The sequence below is a fragment of the Ranitomeya imitator genome, chromosome 4, assembly GCF_032444005.1.
Source record: "Ranitomeya imitator isolate aRanImi1 chromosome 4, aRanImi1.pri, whole genome shotgun sequence".
NCBI lineage: Eukaryota > Metazoa > Chordata > Amphibia > Anura > Dendrobatidae > Ranitomeya > Ranitomeya imitator.
The window spans coordinates 502,336,776-502,359,986 of record NC_091285.1 but is presented as its reverse complement, the minus strand read 5'-3'; positions in this window follow the sequence as shown (position 1 = coordinate 502,359,986).

Here is a 23,211-nt window from a genome sequence, read left to right as displayed (position 1 = left end):
AAATCAGACGCAAGAAAAATGCAACTTGTTGCGTTTTCTTGGTCCGACGCTTGCGGCAAAAAAGACGCACGCGTCGCAAAACGCAACAAGCAAAAACGCATGCGTCCCCCATGTTAAACATAGGGGCGCATGGCGTGTGCGTCGCCGCAGTGTCGCCCGACGCTAACCCGACGCACACTAGCACAACGCTAGTGTGAACGTTGCCTAAGCGCAGGACCGCGCTTAGTAGCCCGATGTTTACCCTGGTTACCATTGTAAAAGTAAAAAAAAAAACACTACATACTTACATTTCTGTCCCGTCCTTCAGCGTCAGCTTCCCTGCATCCCCCAGTGTCAGCGCCGGCCGGCCGTAAAGCAAAGCACAGCGGTGATGTCACCGCTCTGCTTTCCGGCTACCGCTTACACAGTGCAGGGAAACTGACGCTGGGGGACGCGACAGGAATGTAAGTATGTAGTGATTTTTTTTAACTTTTACAATGGTAACCAGGGTAAACATCGGGTTACTAAGCGCGGCCCTGCGCTTAGTAACCCGATGTTTACCCTGGTTACCCGGGGACTTCGGCATCGTTGGTCGCTGGAGAGCTGTCTGACAGCTCTCCAGCGACCACACAACGACTTACCAACGATCACAGCCAGGTCGTATCGCTGGTCGTGATTGTTGGTAAATCGTTAAGTGTAATGGTACCTTTACTGATCAGTGTTTAAGCAAGAAATTCTGGTCCAAGCCCTGTCCCAGACCCTGTCCCAGACCCTGTCCCAGACCCTGTCCCATGCATTCATACTGTGCAATTATACTATTTGTACTCTGGGTCAATTGATGCTACTTTTCCTGGTGTCTGTCCTCAATTTGAGCTGTTTTGACAGATTTTTGCCCCCCCCTGAAGGTGTTGCCTATCCGTTTGGTTTTGCCACCCACTGAATTCAATGGGGTTCAGATATGTTCGGCGAACATTGGGACGTTCGCCATCTGAACTCAACCTAATCTTGAAAGGTTCACTCATCTCTAGTAGTGGGTGAAATGGCAGAAAGTGCAGTTTTTGCAAACAGACTTTAATATTAGTTCAAGAAGCATACGGCAAGAGATGAGATAATCTATATCTGCTGTATTGATGAAGAGTTCACAGAAGTCTGAGGAGACAACAGCAACTGAGGACTTGGATAAAGTCAGGGTTCAAACACACGTAGGTAAAACTTGATTCTGGTTTAACACTCAGACACATGGGTATGTACAAACAAGGCCCTGGAGAAATGATGCCATGGAGGCACAGCGGCCACTTGTAAAAATTGACGTGGAGCACAACAGAATGTAACGACCGTAGAGGAAGGAGACAGAGCCCTGCCGAGCCAAGACATGTGTATAACAGAATCCAGCAGTTCTTATTACGTCCTTTTTGGCAAAGGTTGAATAACTGAGGTTGAAAAGATTGTCAAAAGGTTATAATGTTGTACAAAATGTTTAGTTAAAGAAAAAGTTGCAATGGCAAAAGATGTCAGTCAGTTTTCTGTACAGAATAACTAAGAGGGATAATTTTTCGATAGCGTTTTTTTTACTTAAAAAATAAGAAATGTCTGTCAGTGTACAGCATTATTAAATGGCTGTTGGTTTCTACCAAGGTAACTTTGACATTAGCAAGTCTGTGTTTTCATTAAAGATTGGAAGGAGACCTTAGGAGAGTGTAGTAAAAATATTTCCAGGTTTATCAAAGCATCTGTGACTCGCTGCAAATGTATTAGCCACATATGAAATTTTTTTAAAACATTTACCGGAAATGGAGAATTTTAACATCAAATTATTAGATAATCTCATATATAATAAATGATAATAACAAAATCAGCAGCACAACTAAAGAAATGAATCTGCCATAAGCAGGGGGGGGGGGGGGGCAACGCAGCCACAGTCAGGGTTATATCGGACTTATAACAGACTTACAATGCCTACAGTGAAACATGCTGGTAGCATGCATGGTCCTTATGTGGGGCTGCATGAGTGCTGATGGTGTTGAGGAGCTTTCACAGATGTACTGCTCTATATTTAAAAAGAAGATGCTACCATGACTCCATGCCCTTGGTAGACATCCACTTTTCCAACGTGGCAATGATCCAAAATGCACATCTGTTGCATTTCTGAAGAGCAGAATGAAAGTGATTCAGTGGCCAAGTAGGTTTCCAGATCTGAACTCAATTGAAGACCTGTAGAGAATTGTAAGAGACAAAGTGAGCATCACTCTCCATCCAGCATCAAGACTCTACAAGAAGAGCAGGATGATTCACAGCTCGTTGCCATGCTTTAGGTCTCAGGCCATTTCTCAAGTAAAAGTCCTATAGTATAGTGTCTCTATAGTATACAGTACATTGGAAAAACTTTTTGATGTTTCACTTAAGACTGTAATGCTCCTTATACAACTCATATCACATGGTACCTTAGCATTAAATATGACATAATAAATGGCTTTTTTCTCTCCAGAAAGTTCTCTGCGCATGGATTGTGACATTACAGTTTTCCATCAAATACATAAAAGCAAGCCTGTTGGAAAGTAAGGAATGCTCAATTTTCACTGTTCAACAGAAGTGACACGTCTAAAGGGGATTTGACAGATAGCTTCATAAACTGTGGTGGCTGCTATGATTTAATACCTGGCTCTATATGGCTGCAAAACCAAGGCAATTTTCAATACTGAATGGATTTTAAGCTTTAGAAGTCCATTTACACTTGTCTTCAATATACCGATCTATTGACATATAGGTTTAGCAGTCCTTTGGCAAGATGGATTGAGTTTTGTAAGTTGATGTATCCCCAGAAATTTAAAAATTTGATTGTCATTATATTCAGTGTTTTACATGATGACTGCTGAAATATGAGGCTATGATGTTAAAAAAAATGGTACCAAAAAAATGCATGTTATTATGAATGCTTAATTGTGGCATCTATAAATAACTACAGACTTGTTGCAAGATGTGAAAACCTTAGCTGTAGGTTTTCCTTCTTTAGGCTTCCTCTTTTTATTCTTTTACTAAAGTCGAGAGTGGGTCTTTTTCTTTTTTTAAAAAAAAAAAGTCAATTTGATGGCACATAAGTGCCGTTTTCTGGTGGCCAGTGCAAAGCACACAGAACATATTTTTTGTAAACTTTCTCTTATCTGCAGGCAGGGCCAGTATGAGGGGTATTCAGGGTATGCGCCAGCCTAAGGCGCTACTTCCTGCCTCCCCGAGGGGGCGCACTTTAAAACACTAACATTGCTGAATGCCTGTGGCCACCATCCTCCTGCCGCAGATATTCAGCACAGTGACGGGGGAGCAGTGACAGTCACGGACACCGCTCACCGCTCTCTCTGCCATCGCTCTGGCTGTTGCTCAGTCCCTGCATAATGCAATCGAAGTGAGTGCCTTCCAGGGGAGACTCTAGGCACTTTGATTCAGGGCTTTCAGCAGCTCTGACATGTCAGCCTCCAGTCCAAGCAACGCAGGTTTCTCCTGCTCCTGGCTCGTTCTCTCCTCAGCCAGTCAATAACAGCCTTCTTCTCTCCTCTTCCAGCCTATGCAGAGAGTCGTTGGACTCTGCGCACATAGACCCACTTCGGCAAGAGGTGAGGATTGCCCAGTATGCAAACTGTTGCCTGTCAGCTTCTTCACAGAAGATATGGCAGCACAGTAAAAGATCAGAGTCAGTGATTTGGTGACTCTGATGTAGGAGCACTGATCTCTCTGGTGGGTGTAGGATCAAAGCACCGAGCACAGTCACCATATCACTGATTCTAATCTCAGACAGGGCTGCATCCTGTCATTACCTCTGTGATGAATCCAGACTGGGACTGACCCCTGATCCTATCCCCACATCCAGTTATCAATATGCTATATGTGGTGTTACATAGTACAGATAATGTTCTATATGTCATCTGCAGTCCTATGTAACACCATAAATGTCAAAGCGATAGCTCTCTTAATACAGATAATGGAGTAGAAGCCATTTTCAGGTCTAAGAGAGGTATCACTGTGTTAGCTGTAGTTTTACATAGGACTGCAGCAGACATCTACTACATTATCTGTACTCAGAGAGTTATCATTGTGTCATCCATGGTGTTATATAGGGCTACAGATGACATCTAATAAATCCTGTCTCGGTGCTCAGAGAGTTATCACTGTGGTGTTCAGTTTTTGGAGACACCACCACGGTGGCGACATCAGACAATGGACTACGCAATTGCATCGTTGCTTAGCGCCGTACAGAGCCAAAAGCTTTACCAGATAGAAGAGGAGATGGCATAGCAGTGGATGGGGGGGCCTGGATTAGGTGAATAAAAGCTTTTTTTAATATTTTACTTACATTATTACTGTTCTGTCCTCACTAAATGAGACAGGCCCACGTAGCTATACAGTCAGCTAAACCGCTATACCGGAGTCCAATAAGGAGACTGTGGTTGAGTCTGTGCTTTACTAAACGCAGTGGTATATTGATGCGGTTAAACTGTAAACAATGATATACATAGAATCAGTACATGGTATAGAACAAGTACATACTACACATGATGTACATTATGCATGACATTTAGAAGGCTAGTAACTGAACTAGAAGTACAATGGGCTAGGCTAGGCTAATATAGAGCAGAAATTATCTATGGAAAGCTTAAAGACATACCGTCAATGCAATCGCAAGGGGAATGAAGTGCAAGCGTCTTTCCTTGAAAGCAGACTGAAGGAAGTGAAAGGAAAATGGAGGGAGATGGAGGCTGAGCTACCATAATGAATTGCAAAGAGGGAGGAGAATCAGACATGGAAAATACAAAAACAGAAAATAGAACTGTCAACATGACTCTGACCGCTAGAGGGAGCCAAAACACCACAGATAAATAAAGGCATGAATTTATATCAATTACTGTATATTGAAAACTGAGAAACCTGCAATTATGCAAACAGATAATCGGAGGTAACAAATTAGATGGTGGAGAGAGAACAATTACATTACATTCTTACATTATTGGGCCACTGAATGGGAAACTGTGGGGACATCATAGTATATGGGGATAGTATACCTGCAGTTTGGGGACATCTTATATGAGGGGCTTTGGGGGACATTATATCATATAGGGGGCTATGGTGACTAGTGATGGGCGAACTCCTGAGAATTCAGGTTCTGCGGGTTCAGCCAAACATTTTTAAAGAAGTTTGGTTCGAGTACCAAAATGGTACCCGAGTCCCATTCAGATGAATGTGGGGCCTGAACAACCATTTGCTTGCCATGCTGACAGCGCTGCAGACACTAGCTCTGATTGGCGATCAGATCATTATAGCCGGTCAGAGAGCTGCGGTTTCCATGCTGTCAGCTGACAACAGAATCCAGCAGCTGTGATCGTTGTTTAGAAGTTAACCGCCGGTCACAGAGGTGTCGGCTGATGAGAGTACTACTCCCATCAGCCTACTTTACTCAGAACCAATTACGGCACAAGAAGTGTATAGAAAAAAATCAATACAGTTTATTCACATTACAAATACATAAAATCATGTCAAAGTATATGATGGATGCCTCAAATCAGACTAGAAGACAAACAGCAATTAAGTACACCAAGTCACATTTAAAGCTTAATGGTAAAACCATAATCAATGTTAAAGGTATAAGGTTACTAAAATAATTAACCATAAATCAAGGGTATACCAACAATCACTGACATACAGCATAGTGCCATTTATGAAAGAAGTATGGTTAAATTCATTAAAATACTATCTCACTAATTCCCATTATAGGGGCACTATCAAGTAAAGTGTCTACATGCAAGTAACCTTGTAACCTAAATCAATCAAATAACCATACATCAAGATGGTTAACCACAAGTAAAGTGCATGAAACATCTTAGGCTATGTTCACATTAGCGTTGCGTCGGGGGCAGCCGCGGTGACGTATGCGTCATGCGCCCCTATATTTAACATGGGGGGGCATGGACATGCGTTGCATTTGCGTTTTGTGACGCATGCGTCACTGTGGCGCATGCATCAGGGCGCAGAGGACGCTGCATGATGCAGATTTTTCTGCGCCAAAAACCATGCAAAAGTGGACGCATGCGTCACAAAACGCTACGTTGTGCATGTGTTTACATTTGCGTTGTGCGTTGCGTCACTGATGCTGCACCGCACAATGCAAATGTGAACGTAGCCTTAATTATACCTGAATGGTTTATCAACACTGCTGCATCTCACCCCGGCGTGCGTTTTGCCTATCCTTCTTCCAGGGGCGTGTTTGATGAGGAGGCTGAAATCCTTTTAAATATCTAATGGTCAATCAGAATCGAGTAAAGATGAGTGCCAACAATACGATTAAACTGCATTTGTGCCCATAGGAAAGTGCAAGGAAGCCGGGATGTGGCGGCGCATTCGGCGCTGGCGTCACTCCCTAACCGAATCTCTCTTTCGAACCTCCCTTCAGCCACAGCCGGGCGGAAGTCAGGCGCTACCATCAGGCACCAGGAGCGGGACATCCAGAGCGACTACACCATCTACTCCCTGCTCCACCATTATATTTAACTGCATCTGTGTTCTGAGCACACGTATACTGTTTAAATCAGGACAGCAGAATAGCTCTGAAAGGTTAAGGCTGTTCACCTGTATCCAGGATATTAGTGACGTAGAATTTGTTTTATTCCTTTTGAAGATAGAATTTAATTTGAAATGTGGAAAGATTTGCTAAGTTAAGTAAAAGATGACCAGCACAGTGGCTCAGTTAGCACTGTAGCCTTGCAGTGCTGGGGTCCTGGATTCAAATCCCACCAAGGACAACCTCTCCAAGGATGTTCTACTTATGTTTGCATGTGTTTCCTCCCGATACTCTGATTTCTTCCCACATTCTAAAAACATACTGATAGAGAGTTTAGATTGTGAGCCCCATTAGGGACAATAATAATAATGTATGCAAAGCGCTGCGTAATATAATAGCGCTATATAAGCAAAGCATAATAAATAAATACAAATAAAATGACAGCAATAGATTAGCAAAATTAGAAGTCATCACAATGCTAATTCTAAGCGTGAAGTTTGAGTCAGTGGATTTATAGAGACCTGAACTCTAGAAGGAACATACCACAGTTTATTCTTCAGATAATGATGTTGTTACATTAACCTCATTACCTGGACTTTGCTTCATATTTCAGTGACAGCTGGCTTCATTTCTCCTGGCAAACATAACACTTTATCTGATAATCATGTTTATGCAGTAATTAGTAGGCAAGATCCTTGAATCTCATTGGCATGTCATAGATGTTCCAGGACAGGTAACATAGTAACATAGTAACATAGTTAGTAAGGCCGAAAAAAGACATTTGTCCATCCAGTTCAGCCTATATTCCATCATAATAAATCCCCAGATCTACGTCCTTCTACAGAACCTAATAATTGTATGATACAATATTGTTCTGCTCCAGGAAGACATCCAGGCCTCTCTTGAACCCCTCGACTGAGTTCGCCATCACCACCTCCTCAGGCAAGCAATTCCAGATTCTCACTGCCCTAACAGTAAAGAATCCTCTTCTATGTTGGTGGAAAAACCTTCTCTCCTTCAGACGCAAAGAATGCCCCCTTGTGCCCGTCACCTTCCTTGGTATAAACAGATCCTCAGCGAGATATTTGTATTGTCCCCTTATATACTTATACATGGTTATTAGATCGCCCCTCAGTCGTCTTTTTTCTAGACTAAATAATCCTAATTTCGCTAATCTATCTGGGTATTGTAGTTCTCCCATCCCAGGTAAATCTTAACCTTCAGTGAAAGGCGATAAGCAATGAAGAAAAGTCTAAGGCTTTGTACAACATCACTTTGGAGGTACTGTATTTGATTTACATGTATGTCTAGAAATATTTCATGTTTACCTCTGCGGTAGCTTCTAGCTTACGCAGTAATATGCCATACAGTTGCATACAGTACACCATAGGCTGCACTTTCCTATACAGTGAAATGAAAGTTATACCACTATACACTGCCCTAGTGGATGCAGAAAGAATACCTTTTAGGCATTCATCACTTTATAAAGGTCCATGAACACTAGAGATGATGAAATACTTGGAAATTCAATTTCACCAGATTTTACAACTTTTCCCAAAATTTTGATTTGCAGTAAATTGATTTGAAGTGCAGAACTGGAAAGCCTCCTATTTCTTTGAAAAGACTGTATAACATCCTGAGGTCTCCTAAGATTGTATCGAACCTCTTTTAACAGAAACACAGCCTGAATAATGTGAAAGTGACTTCACCATAGAAATGGATGATAATTCGGTAGTAATAGCCCATTTAATAACACAGTGCACTTTTTAAAATTAAAAGCTAGTTCAAAAATTATTATTCTTAATTATTATTCTGATACTGTGCCGCACAAGAGGTTGGTACACAAAATGAGAATGCTTGGTCTGGGGGAAAATGTGTGTAAATGGGTTAGTAACTGGCTTAGTGATAGAAAGCAGAGGGTGGTTATAAATGGTATAGTCTCTAACTGGGTCGCTGTGACCAGTGGGGTACCGCAGGGGTCAGTATTGGGACCTGTTCTCTTCAACATATTCATTAATGATCTGGTAGAAGGTTTGCACAGTAAAATATCGATATTTGCAGATGATACAAAACTATGTAAAGCAGTTAATACAAGAGAAGATAGTATTCTGCTACAGATGGATCTGGATAAGTTGGAAACTTGGGCTGAAAGGTGGCAGATGAGGTTTAACAATGATAAATGTAAGGTTATACACATGGGAAGAAGGAATCAATATCACCATTACACACTGAATGGGAAACCACTGGTTAAATCTGACAGGGAGAAGGACTTGGGGATCCTAGTTAATGATAAACTTACCTGGAGCAGCCAGTGCCAGGCAGCAGCTGCCAAGGCAAACAGGATCATGGGGTGCATTAAAAGAGGTCTGGATACACATGATGAGAGCATTATACTGCCTCTGTACAAATCCCTAGTTAGACCGCACATGGAGTACTGTGTCCAGTTTTGGGCACCGGTGCTCAGGAAGGATATAATGGAACTAGAGAGAGTACAAAGGAGGGCAACAAAATTAATAAAGGGGATGGGAGAACTACAATACCCAGATAGATTAGCGAAATTAGGATTATTTAGTCTAGAAAAAAGACGACTGAGGGGCGATCTAATAACCATGTATAAGTATATAAGGGGACAATTCAAATATCTCGCTGAGGATCTGTTTATACCAAGGAAGGTGACGGGCACAAGGGGGCATTCTTTGCGTCTGGAGGAGAGAAGATTTTTCCACCAACATAGAAGAGGATTCTTTACTGTTAGGGCAGTGAGAATCTGGAATTGCTTGCCTGAGGAGGTGGTGATGGCGAACTCAGTCGAGGGGTTCAAGAGAGGCCTGGATGTCTTCCTGGAGCAGAACAATATTGTATCATACAATTATTAGGTTCTAAATATACATGCCACTGATGCATGTCAATACAGCCTATTTTTAGGGAAACACCCTATACTGGACATACGAAATGACGACCCCCCGAAGAAGCCCACGCGAAACGCGCGTCGGGGCCGCCGGACACACACTGGCACCACACTCTTCCGGGTAAGATGGGCAAAATAGTGATGATCGTTACATTTACCGATCTTAGGTGTGATTTGTATTAAGGTCTTGCGGTGAGAGGAGGTATATATGAGTCCTCTAAGAGCACTATGCACTTTATTTTGATATTTATCATGGATTAGCATGCCTCCTTTACACTGTCTATAGTTCCTGCCCTTTCGATACTTATGGTGTTATTTGCAGTGGCTGCTGTCTGCCGTACATGTGCTAGACGTGTCCCTTGTATGTTATGTCTGTCATTATTGTTCTTTACAAGGTTATTTAATAAAATTTGTTATATTTTATCTAGTTTGTTACTTCTGGGTTCTTTGATACTCCGTATTTTCTTTGTAGGATTAATTATTAGGTTCTGTAGAAGGACGTAGATCTGGGGATTTATTATGATGGAATATAGGCTGAACTGGACGGACAAATGTCTTTTTTCGGCCTTACTAACTATGTTACTATGTTAGTCATTTATGATCAACTAGACCATTCTGTGCAGAACATTGACTAAAACTGATGGTGTCGCTGACAGAGAGAAGTGAAGTGAAGCTGCTTTCTACAATGCCACTCTCGCATCAGCTATTGACACGGTTGCCCCTCTCGTCCATGGCAGAGCGCGACGTTTCAATAGACAACCTTGGCATAATAACACCACCAAAAAGCTAAGGCAAGTGTCCAGGGTTGCGGAGCGGCGTTGGAAGAGAACACACTCGCAAGACGACTTCACTGTATTCAAACAAGCAACACTCGCTTTTAAATCTGCACTCACCTCTGCTAAACAGGCCTACTTCACAACCCTCGTATCTTCCCTATCCCACAACCCGAAACAGTTATTCAAAACATTTAACTCCCTCCTCCGCCCCCCACTGCCCCCTCCAACCTCCCTCATCTCTGCTGAGGACTTTGCCACACACTTTAAAAATAAGATCGACCAGACAAGGCAAGACTTTATTGTTCAACCACCACAACCCCTTTGTATACCAGACCAATGCCCAAACCCCATAACCTCCCTATCCAACATCACTGAAGGGGGACTTAATTGTCTCCTCTCCAAATCCCACCTCACCACCTGTGCGCTCGACCCCATCCCATCCCACCTCCTCCCCAACCTCACCACCACACTTATCCCATCCCTAACCCACCTCTTCAACCTATCACTAACTTCTGGCACCTTCCCCTCTGCGTTCAAACATGCCACAATCACGCCTATCCTTAAAAAGCCAACCCTCGATCCAACTGCTATGTCCAGCTATTGCCCAATATCGCTGCTCCCATTTGCTTCCAAACTCCTGGAGCAGCACGTCCATGCTGAACTCTCCTCCCACCTCTCATCTAACTTGTTGTACGACAATCTACAATCTGGTTTCCGCCCCCATCACTCAACTGAGACTGCCCTGACCAAAATCACTAACGACCTACTTACCGCCAAAGCTACTGGACAATACTCTGTACTCCTCCTTCTAAACCTGTCCTCTGCTTTCGACACAGTTGACCACTGCCTCCTACTACAGATCCTCTCCTCCTTTGGCATCAAAGACCTCGCCCTATCCTGGATCGCCTCGTACCTTTCCAACCGCACATTCAGCGTTTCCCACTCCCATACTACCTCCTCATCCCACCCTCTCTCTGTTGGAGTCCCCCAAGGCTCTGTTCTAGGACCCCTACTCTTCTCAATCTATACACTTGGCTTGGGACAACTCATAAAGTCCCATGGATTCCAGTACCACCTCTATGCTGACGACACTCAGATCTACCTCTTCTCTGGCCCAGACGTCACCGCTCTGCTGTCCAGAATCCCAGAGTGCCTATCAGCCATATCCTCCTTCTTCTCCTCTCGCTTCCTCAAACTCAATGTGGACAAATCTGAACTCATCATCTTTCCTCCATCCCACAAATCTTCCTTACTTGACCTATCTATCGCAGTCAATGACATCATGCTTTCCCCTGTACCCGAAGTCCGCTGCCTCGGAGTAACCTTCGACTCTGCCCTGTCCTTCAAACCACACGTCCAAGCTCTTTCCACCTCCTGTCGCCTCCAGCTCAAAAATATCTCCAGGATCCGTCCTTTCCTCAACCCCCAATCTACTAAAATGCTTGTGCACGCCCTCATCATTTCCCGCCTTGACTACTGCAACATCCTTTTCTGTGGCCTCCCTGCTAACGCCCTTGCACCTCTCCAGTCCATCCTTAACTCTGCTGCCCGACTAATCCATCTCTCTCCTCGCTACTCCTCCACTTCCCCCCTCTGCAAATCTCTTCACTGGCTCCCATTCCCTCAGCGTATCCAGTTCAAATTGCTAATACTGACCTACAAAGCCATCCACAACCTGTCTCCTCCATATATCTCTGAACTAATCTCTCGATATCTTCCCTCACGTGACCTCCGGTCCTCCCAAGACCTCCTTCTCTCCTCCACACTTATTCGCTCCTCATCCAATCGCCTCCAAGACTTCTCCCGAATATCCCCCATCCTCTGGAACTCTCTGCCCCAACACGTCCGACTATCAACCACAGTCGGATCCTTCAGACGGAACCTGAAAACTCATCTCTTCAGGAAAGCCTACAGCCTGCACTGACACCGCTGCTGCCTCATCACCAACGAAGCTACCGCCTCACCAACACCGGAGCTACCGCCTCACCAACACCGGAGCTACCGCCTCACCAACACCGGAGCTACCGCCTCACCAACACCGGAGCTCCTGCAACCCCTCAACCTACTGTCTCCTTCCCCATAATCCTGTAGAATGTAAGCCCGCAAGGGCAGGGTCCTCGCCCCTCTGTATCAGTCCGTCATTGTTAGTTTGTTTACTGTATGTGATATTTGTAACTTGTATGTAACCCCTTCTCATGTACAGCACCATGGAATCAATGGTGCTATATAAATAAATAATAATAATAAGTGCTATTTAGTCCATAACACTATTTGCTTCTTCCCCACTTATACGCTTGCCAGGAGATAATAGTGACTTGTAGGGTTGAGCGACTTTTGTTTTTATAGGATTGGGTCAGATTTCACGAAACCCGACTTTTTCAAAAGTCGGGTCGAGTGAAATCGGCCGATCCTATAGAAAAGTCGGTGTTGGGGTCAGCCGAAACACGAAACCCAATGCAGTGCATTGGGTTTCTAATGGTTCCCAGGGTCTGAAGGAATATACTCACCCTCGGACGTGCCCTGGTTCTAACCCGCAGCCTTCCTTCCTAAGAATCAGTGCTTGAAGGACCTTTCGTTGACGTCGCAGCTTGTGATTGGACGCGTGACGCCCATGTGACCGCTCACGCGACCAATCAGAAGCCGCGACGTCATCGAAAGGTCCTTTAGGCGCTCATTCTTAGGAAGGAAGGCTCCCGGTTACAACCAGGGCGCGTCCGAGGGTGAGTATAGCAATATTTTTTATTTTTATTCTTTATTTTACACTTAAATCTGAATTCCGATACCGATTCCCGATATCTTAAACATATCGGGAATCGGTATCGGAATTCCGATACCAGATTCAGAAGATCGCCGACCTCATGGCCGACCCCACACAGGGGTCGGTTCGGGCCAAAAGTCGGCGACTTCTGAATCTGGCCGACCCGTTTCGCTCAACCCTAGTGACTTGCATTTGGAAGTACTACTGCTGAGACAGCTGGTGCAAATGGTGACAGAGGTACTGCTACTGCTGCTGGCTCATTCCTAGCCATGGTATTTTTTTTCTTTCGTTTACACTACCCCATCCATAGCCTCTTTTTCTTTTGTCACATATTTTGTACAACACTATAATTAACTTTTGACAATCTTTTCAGCTCCAGTTATTCAAAAAGGATGTAACAAGAAATGCGATGTAGGTATACCTACAGAATGCAAAATATGGAAGCAGACCAAAGTATACAGTGTGTCATGTACAGTAATGAAATTAAACTAGTAAAACAGGTATGCAGAAACCGACATGTACAGTTAAATGTCTACATTTAATTTACTTTTATTTTTTTTTAGATTTTACAAAATTCAACCTAATTCCAAAAATGAATTTGAAATAACAAGTAAAATAAATCTGCTAAAAACATATTTACTTTATTTGTGAGGCAAACAGGCACAGTTAAACGTCTGGATTTGAGGAAATTTTCTTTTGTATTTTTCAAAAACAAATACCCCCCTTTACTAAAACTATTGCATAAGAAATGCAAAAACTCAATACAGTCACTTGCGAATAGCAACATCTCTGACTGACATTGATTTGAGATTTTTTTCTCTGCATAAATAATTGTGCGGCTTGGAATTAAAAATGAAGACAAAATGTGTAATTAAAATGTAGTAGAATAGATGCCATTTACACCAGTCAGTCCATGAAACGAAGAAAAAAAAGTGCACTTACCCGTGTATGTAAAAAGTCACAACTTTATTCGGACAACATTACAGTAAATTTCAGGGAGAGTGTAGAAAAAATGCGGACAACGATCGTTTCGTGCCTCAGCACTTCAACGATAAAAAAAAAAAAAAAAAAAAAATGGAATGTGGGAGGAAACCGGAGTACCCGGAGGAAACCTACGCAAACACAGAGAGAACATACAAACTCTTTGCAGATGTTGTCCTTGGTGAGGTTTGAACCCAGGACTCCAGCGCTGCAAGGCTGCCGTGCTAACCGCTGCACCACCGTGCTGCCCTATCTCTGTTGCTGTGTTGTGAGCTCTGACGTTCTCTTACTGTCTCTCTACAATGGCTGCAATATTAAATGGTTCGACTTTTATACAGGCTATGAGAGTCTCTCCTATACCTTGCACTATACCAAATAACAGGGGTATACATAGAAATCATGGAGCCCCATAGAAGAAGTTCTAATTGGGCTACTCCTACCTCCACATATTCAGTGGGGTCAGAGAAGAGCTTATCTCACAGCTTTGCAGCCCTTACAAAATAATTTTCCTCCTATTGAAGTCTCTAGCTTACCCCTTCGTTGCCCCATAAAGTATTATGCCAACAAAAGTGCCCCCTAAAATGCAGTATTCTACCCCACAGTGAATTATTCTACAATACCCTCAATACGCACAGTATAATGAACCTACTGTACACACCTCAACTCCCCCAGCAAAGTATAGTGACCCCAACGCAGTATGATCCACCAACAATGACTACACACAGCCCTTCATGCAATATAATGGAGCTACATATAGCATAATGGCCGCCATACCTCTTCACATTGTACAGTAGCCCCCACTAGCCCTCCAAACAGAATAATGGCCCCACACAGCCCTTCACACAGTATGATGGGCTCCACAGAAACCTTTACACTATATAATTGCTTTCAAATAGTATAATAGCCCCCAAATAGCCATCCATTAAGTAAAAAGCCTTCCACATAGCCTTTAAATAATATAATATCCCCCACATGGCTCTCCAAATAGTATAATAGCCTTTCATATAGTATAATTGGCCCCAAATAGCCCTCCATATAGTATAATGGGCCCCGCATTGCCTTTCATATAGTATAATCCACCTCCCATAGTCCTCCACTTAGCATAATGTGCCCCCATAATCCTCCATATAGTATAATGCACTTTCATAGTTCTCTGTACAGTATAATGTACCCCCCATAGTCATCCACACAGTATAATGAGCCTCACCTATCCCTCCATATAGTATAATGTACCCCATAGTTCTCTATATAGTAAAATAGGCCCCATAGTCCTCCATATAGCACAATACATCACTCATAGTCTTCCATGCTGTATTCTGACCACTATAATGTACTTACTGATTTAAAAAAAATCTACTATATAATTGTCTAAGGGTCACTTCCGTCTATCTGTCTGTCTTTCTGTCTATCACGGATATTCATTGGTCGCGGCCTCTATCTGTCATGGAAATCTAAGTCGCTGATTGGTCGTGGCAAAACAGCCATGACTAGTGTTGAGCATTCCGATACCGCAAGTATCGGGTATCGGCCGATACTTGCGGTATCGGAATTCCGATACCGAATTCCGATACTTCCCGCGTATCGGATACCGGAATCATAAGTTCCCAGAATTCAAACTGAACGCAGCAGCCAATGAGGAATGAATGGAAGTGTGGGCACATCCTGTTTAGCATGGTGGGCATGTAAGTACTGGTAAGGCTGTGATTGGCTGCTGAAATGATGTCACTCTGCACTATAAAAAACGCTGCCGCCATTTTGCGCTCACTCTGCTGTGATTTCAGTTAGGGACAGGACGCTGTGTTCTAACTGAGGGCCAGTTGAGATAGCTAATTGCTTTATTTTGCTTTTCCAAGGCTAATTTAGCAAACGCTGTGTTCACTGTTCAGTTCACCTTGCTTTTGCCTGCAGCGCTGTTTTAACAGCGTTCTGCAAGGTCTCAGTGTGTGTGTGTGCAGCTCACTCTGTAGTCTGTGTGCAGCCATATACCAGGTTGTATTCAGCTCAGGGGGGGTTCACACTGCCTCACACAGTTCTATCCATTGTCCTTTTTTGCTCATAGTGCAGCCTGCTGCACATTTTTTCTAAAATTTCCTATTAGTGTCTTTCCACCCGTCTCCAGCCAAATAGTGGAAAAACACTAGATAGGATAACCTAGAGGGGGGTTTTTGGGCCTTGCAGCGCCGTTTACGGCTGTCTGCACGGTCTCAGTGTGAGCGCAGCTCGCCCTGTAGTCTGTGTGCAGCCACAGCCGGTTGTATTCAGCTCAGGGTTTTGTCACTGCCTCATACTGTAAAATAACTTGTCCTTTTTTCAAATAGTGCAGCCTGTTGAAATTTTTTTTTAAAATTTCCTATTAGTGTCTTTCCACCCGTCTCCAGCAAAATAGTGGAAAAACACTAGATAGGATAACCTAGAGGAGGGTTTTTGGGCCTTGCAGCGCCATTTACGGCTGTCTGCACGATCTCCGTGTGAGCGCAGCTCGCCCTGTAGTCTGTGTGCAGCGACAGCCCGTTGTATTCAGCTCAGGGTTTGTCACTGCCTCATACCGTTAAATAACTTTTAATTTTTTTCAACTAGTGCAGCCTGTTTAGAAATTATTTAAAAAATTCCTATTAGTGTCTTTCCACCCGTCTCCAGCTAAATAGTGGAAAAACACTAGATAGGATAACCTAGAGGAGGGTTTTTGGGCCTTGCAGCGCCGTTTACGGCTGTCTGCACGATCTCCGTGTGAGCGCAGCTCGCCCTGTAGTCTGTGTGCAGCGACAGCCCGTTGTATTCAGCTCAGGGTTTGTCACTGCCTCATACCGTTAAATAACTTTTCATTTTTTTTCAACTAGTGCAGCCTGTTGAAAATTTTGTAAACAATTTCCTATTAGTGTCTTTCCACCCGTCTCCAGCAAAATAGTGGAAAAACACTAGATAGGATAACCTAGAGGAGGGTTTTTGGGCCTTGCAGCGCCGTTTACGGCTGTCTGCACGGTCTCCGTGTGATTTAAACTCGCTCTGTAGCCCGATCTGCACAAAAAAAAAAAGTAAAGTTCACCAAACACCACTTAACACTTGTGTAGGCCACATTTTATCAATAATAAAGTCTAGTCCACACTTTACAACATTAGTGTTTCTTACACCTGTTAGGAGGAGCATTTCAGGAATAAGCATACTAAGGCCTTAGTACTTTTCTGCTTATCTTTATCTGTCAACCAAGATGAAGAGGGCAGGGAGTAAGGGTCGTGGGCGTGGGCGTGGAGCAGGGAGAGGAGCAGGGAGAGGACGTGGTGATTCTGTGCCTGCTGCTGGCACCGGTGACTCACCACCACCCAGTTTCAGCAGGGAACAGTCCTTCATGCGCAGCTTTGTCGGAGAGCACTGTGCACCGCTGCTGCGTGAAGATCAAATTGAAACCGTTGTCGGATGGATGGCAGCTAACGCATCGACTTCAATGAGTGCCACATCCTCTCAGGCACAGACCACTGGAGAGCAGCCATCTGTCTCTTCACCACCTTCCAAATTGGCCAGGCAGTCAGAGAGCCCAGGACAGGAGCAGTCTCTACTTCTGTTCTCTGAATCTCTTGGCTTGGAAACAGGGGGCCAGCCAAGCAGTATTGGAGAAATGGAAGAAGAGGCAGTGTGCAGTGATGCCCAACAGCTTTGTCTCTCTGACTCTGAAGAGGCGGGTGGGTCAGTGCCTGCGGTGACCACAGCGCAGTACGCATCTGATGATGAAACTCAGGTGCCGCTTTCTGGTGCGTACTGTGCTGCCGAGACTACCCAGGAGGAGCAGTTGGTGGCAGAGGGTAGTGGAGATGATGAGGTCCTTGACACATCGTGGCGTGAGGAACAGGAAGGTGGTGGGAGCAGCTCAGAGGAAGAGATTCCCCTAATGGGCCAAAGAGGGAGAGGGAGGGGGAAGACTGCGGAGCCTGTAGCCTCCACTTTGGCATCAGTTAGGAGCCTGTCTCTTTCAAAAGCCAAAAAGGGCGCTCCCAAGACTTGCAGTGCCTGGTCCTTTTTTGACACAGTTGCAGATTACATTTGTTTTGTCAAATGCAAGCTGTGTCATCAGAAAGTAAAAAGAGGTAAAAGTGTCAGCAACCTCAATACCACAAATATATGGAAACATGTGCGGACTAGGCACGCGGTGGAGTTCCAAAAACACACTGAAGAGCTCGTGTTGCTTCTTCCTCCAGCTCACGCACAGCTGGTTCGGCTTCCTCCTTGGATCGCCATGGAAGAACCTCTGGCACTGTTGTCCAGAGACCTAGTGTAATTCCACCCACAGCACCACATTCCCTGTCATCCTCACACTCCCAGCCTAGTCTACAGCCATCGGTAGTACAGGCATGGGAGAAAAGGCGGGCATTCTCGGCAAACCACCCCCGAGCACAGGCTCTGAATGCAGGCATTGCCAAACTTCTGTTGCTGGAAATGCTCTCATTCAGGCTGGTGGAGACTGACAGCTTCCGTGACTTGATGGCATTGGCAGTCCCACAGTACAAGGTGCCCAGCCGCTTTTACTTCAGCAGGCAAGCTGTCCCTGCCCTGCACAAGCATGTGGAGGGACAAATAAAACATGTGCTACTGAACGCCGTCAGTAGCAAGGTCCACCTCACCACCGATGCGTGGACCAGTCAACATGGACAGGGGCGATACCTTTCCGTCACTGCCCATTGGGTTAATGTTGTTGAGCCGGGTACAGACCGTGCAAGTGGCGCAGGACGTGTCCTGCCCACTCCAAGGATAGCAGGAATCCAGTCTGTACGCATTGACTCCTCCTCTTAAACCAGTTCCTCAGATTCATCGCTGCAGGATCCGTCACAGTCCACCTCCACATGGACCCGTGAACGTTTACCTATGACCGACATGAGCACAGCCGTGGCCAAACGTCAGCAGGCCGTCTTGAAACTAGTTTCTTTGGGGAATCGAAGCCACACAGTGCAGGAGCTCTGGAATGCCCTAAAGCAGGAGAGCGATGTGTGGTTTGTGCCAGCGAATCTCCAGCCAGGCATGGTAGTGTGTGACAATGGCCGAAATCTGGTGGCAGCTTTAGGCCTTGGCAACCTCACTCACATCCCATGTCTGGCACATGTGCTCAATTTGGTTGTGCAGAGTTTTCTGAGGGACTATCCGGATCTTGATGCACTTCTGCACAAGGCCCGCCTAGAGTGTGCTCACTTGCGGCGTTCCAGCTTGGCAAGATCCCGCATTGCTGCTCTGCAGCGTCGGTTTCGCCTTCCTGAACATCGCATCATATGTGACCTACCTACCAGGTGGAATTCCACGTTACATATGTTGGAGCGGTTGTGTGAGCAGCAGCAAGCAGTAATGGAGTACCAGCTGCATCAGGCGCAAAAAAGTCGCAGTCAGCGCCGCTCAGACTTCACAACCACAGAGTGGGCCACTATGAAGGACGTCTGCCAGGTTTTGCGTCTTTTTGATTATTCCACGCGGATGGCAAGTGCAGATGATGCACTAGTCAGCATGACTGTCCCCCTTATCTGCTTGCTTCAAGAAACCCTGCAAGGGATAAGGGATGATGTGGAAGAGGTGGAGGATGAGGAGTCACCTTTTCCATCAGGTTCTGGACAGTCAGCGCCACGTGGTTCCTCACAAAGGGGTCGGCAGGGGACCCTTTGTGAGGAGGATGAGGAGGAGTCAATGGACGAGGAAGAGCTACGTCCAGAGGAGGGAGTTACACCATTGTCCAGTGGTCAGTGTGTACAGCGAGGGTGGGGTGATGAAGAGCGGGCAGAGATCATGTCTCAAGCAGGGGACAGCGTTTCTGGGCCAGTTGGCAGTCTGCAGCACATGGTTGAGTTCATGTTGCAGTGCATGAGAGACGACCGCCGCATCGACCACATTCTCAACGTGCCTGATTATTGGGTGTACGCCCTCCTCGATCCTCGCTACCGTGACAATGTCCAAAACCTCATCCCGGCGTTGACACGGGAGCGTAAAATGCGGGAGTACCACGACACACTGGTGAATTCCATCATCTTCTCCAGTCCAACTGAGAGGAGTGCTGCTAGTGCTTTACAAAGCAGCTCAGTGCGTCGAGGCAGTGGAGGAGGAGGCTCTGCACAAAGAGGGAGCAGAAGCAGTGCCTCTGCCCAAGGCAAGCCAAGTATGGCACAACTGTGGAAAACTTTTGTGTGCCCGCCCCAAATGTCTACACCATCACCGGCGGCTCCAGTCAGCAGGAGGCAACGGTTCCGTCAGATGGTGACAGACTACATGGCTTGCCCTCTTAGTGTACTCCCAGATGGCTCTTCCCCATTCAAGTTTTGGGTCTCTAAGCTGGATACATGGCCAGAGCTAAGCCAGTATGCATTGGAGGGGCTGGCTTGCCCTGCGGCTAGTGTCTTTAGTGCCGCAGGTGGTGTACTAACAGACCGTCGCATGCGACTATCCTCCAATAACGTTGAGCGGCTTACTTTCCTGAAAATGAACCAGGCCTGGATCTCGCAGGAATTTGCCACTCCTCTGCCTGATTAAGTAATTGGGTGTCATCCAGGTCTCCTGATGTGTTCATCTTTCTACCACCTGAACTGCTATTCCTGGGCTCCAACACCGCCAGTTGCGGCTCAGAAGTGCAGGCTGCACAGTCTAAACATACGACCCAGTGTTATTGGGTTTCGGTAACGTCAGCTGATCCCCAGCTGTGTAGCCGGCAATGTGTCCTGCGACCGCCACGCTGGCACAACAACCTAAATGTAAGGGAACCTGTCCCCCCCCCCTCAGCGTTTGTTACTGAAAGAGCCATCTTGTGCAGCAGTAATGTTGCACAAGGAAAAGGTAGCTCTTTTATTTTAGCTCCTTGCACACGCAGAACTTAACACTTATAAAATGTGTTCACTGATACCGTTATACCGTCCCGGAGCTGGGACTTTCCTTCATAATGTGATAAAGCACAGCCATCGTTCCTACCCCCTTGGTGCCATGTGCTGCCTCCTCAGCGTTGTTTTAAGCTGTCACGGAGCCTGCGCTGTTCTGTTATCCCTTGGCCATGGCCAGTTTGCGCTGCCTGTCTTCTGACATAATTTGGTGTCAGGATGGCTGCGCCTGTGCGCCCGCGCTGCCCGAGAACCCACCTCGCAGTGTCTTCTGATTGAATCACACTGCGAGCCTGGGATCCATGGGCATGCGCAGTGCATATCTTCACCTCGGGCTCTCGCCCATCTCCCTCCGCCTTCTTTAGACTGTGCGCCGTCAGCTGATCCCTAATAGCATGCCACGGCCATGACGCCGCACAGTCTGAAGAAGAGGGAAGGAGGGGAGTGAGAGTCGAGGATATGCACTGTGCATGTCCATGGATCCAAGGCCCGCAGTGGGATTACAATAGACGACACTGCGAGGTGAGATCTGGAGCAGCGTGGACGCACAGGCACTGACAGCCTGACACCAAATTATGTCAGAAGACAGGCAGCGCAAATTGGGCATGGCCAAGGGATAACAGAACAGCGCAGGCTCCGTGACAGCTTAAAACAACGCTGAGGAGGCAGCGCACGGCACCAAGGGGATAGGAATGACAGTTGTGCTGCGTCCCAATACGAAGGAAATTCCCACCTCCGGGACGGTTTTACGGTATAAGGGGACACATTTTTAGTGTTTACTTCTGTGTTTGCAAGGAGCATAATTAAAAGAGCAACCTTTTCCTTTTGCATCCTTAGTGCTGCACAAGATGGCTCTTTCAACTACAAACGTCTTGGGGGGGGTTAAAGGTTCCCTTTCAACTTGCTCCAATCAGGCTTCGGCCTACACTCTGTTCCTCTGCTCCTCCTGCTGTCCCTGGGCTCTAACACCGCCAGTTGGTGCCTGGAAGTGCTGTCTGCACAGTCAACAGTCGCTCCTCTGTTATTGGGGTTCAGTAACGTCAGCTGATCCCCAGCTGTGTGTGCGGCAATACCTCCAATCTGCTCCTCCTGCTGTCCCTGGGTTCTAACACCGCCAGTTGGTGCCTGGAAGTGCTGTCTGCACAGTCAACAGTCGCTCCTCTGTTATTGGGGTTCAGTAACGTCAGCTGATCCCCAGCTGTGTATCCGGCAACGTGTCATGCGACCGCCACGCTGGCACAACTAAAATGTAAGGGGACCTGTCCCCCCCCCCTATGCGTTTGTTACTGAAAGAGCCACCTTGTGCAGCACTAATACTGCACAAGGAAAAGGTCGCTCTTGAAATTATGCTCCTTGCAAACGCTGAACTACACACTCATGTAATGTGTCCCCTCACACCGTCCAACCGTCCCGGAGGTGGGACTTTCCTTTGTAATGTGACGCAGCACAGCCGTCATTGCTACCCCCTTGGCACCGTGCGCTGCCTCCCTAGCGTTGTTTGATTCCGTCATGGACCCTGCGCTGTTATGTTATCCCTTGGCCATGCACAGTTTGCGCTGCCCGTCCTCTGACATCATTTGTTGTCGTCCTGGCTGCGCCTGTGCGTCCACGCTGCCCGAAATGCCACCTCGCAGTGTCGTCTAATGTGATCCCACAGTGGGCCTGGTATCCATGGCCATGCGCAGTGCATATACTAGCCTCTCACTCCCCTTCTTCACGCTTCTTCAGATTAGGCGGCGTCAGCTGATCCCTAATTGCATGCCACGGCCGTGACGCCGCACAGTCTGAAGAAGCAGGAAGGAGGTGAGTGAGAGGTGATGATATGCACTGCGCATGCCCATGGATCCCTGGCCCGCAGTGGGATTACATTAGATGACACTGCGAGGTTGGATCTCGGGCAGCTTGGACGCACAGGCACTGCCAGCCTGACACCTAAATGATGTCAGAAGACGGGCACCGCTAACTGTGCATGGCCAAGGGATAACATTACAGCGCGGGCTCCCTGACAGAACCAAACAACGTTGAGGAGGTGGCGCACGGCACCAAGGGGGTTGGAATCACGGCTGTGCTGTGTCACATTACAAAGGAAAGTCCCACTTCCGGGACGGTTGGACGGTGTGAGGGGACACATTATATGAGTGTGTACTTCAGCGTTTGCAAGGAGCATAATTTTAGGAGCCACCATTTTCCATGTGCAGTATTACTGCTGTACAAGATGGCTCTTTCAGCAACAAATGCCTGGGGGGGGGGGGTTAAAGGTTCCCTTTCAACTTGCTCCACTGCAGGCTTCGGCCTACACTCTGCTCCTCTTTGATTCCCTGGGTTTCAACACTGTCAGTTGCCACCTGGAAGTGTTGTCTACACAGAAAAAACACTAGCTGATGTGTCAGTGGGGTTCAGCACCGCCAGCTGTTCCCCTGCTGTGTAGCTGGCAACGT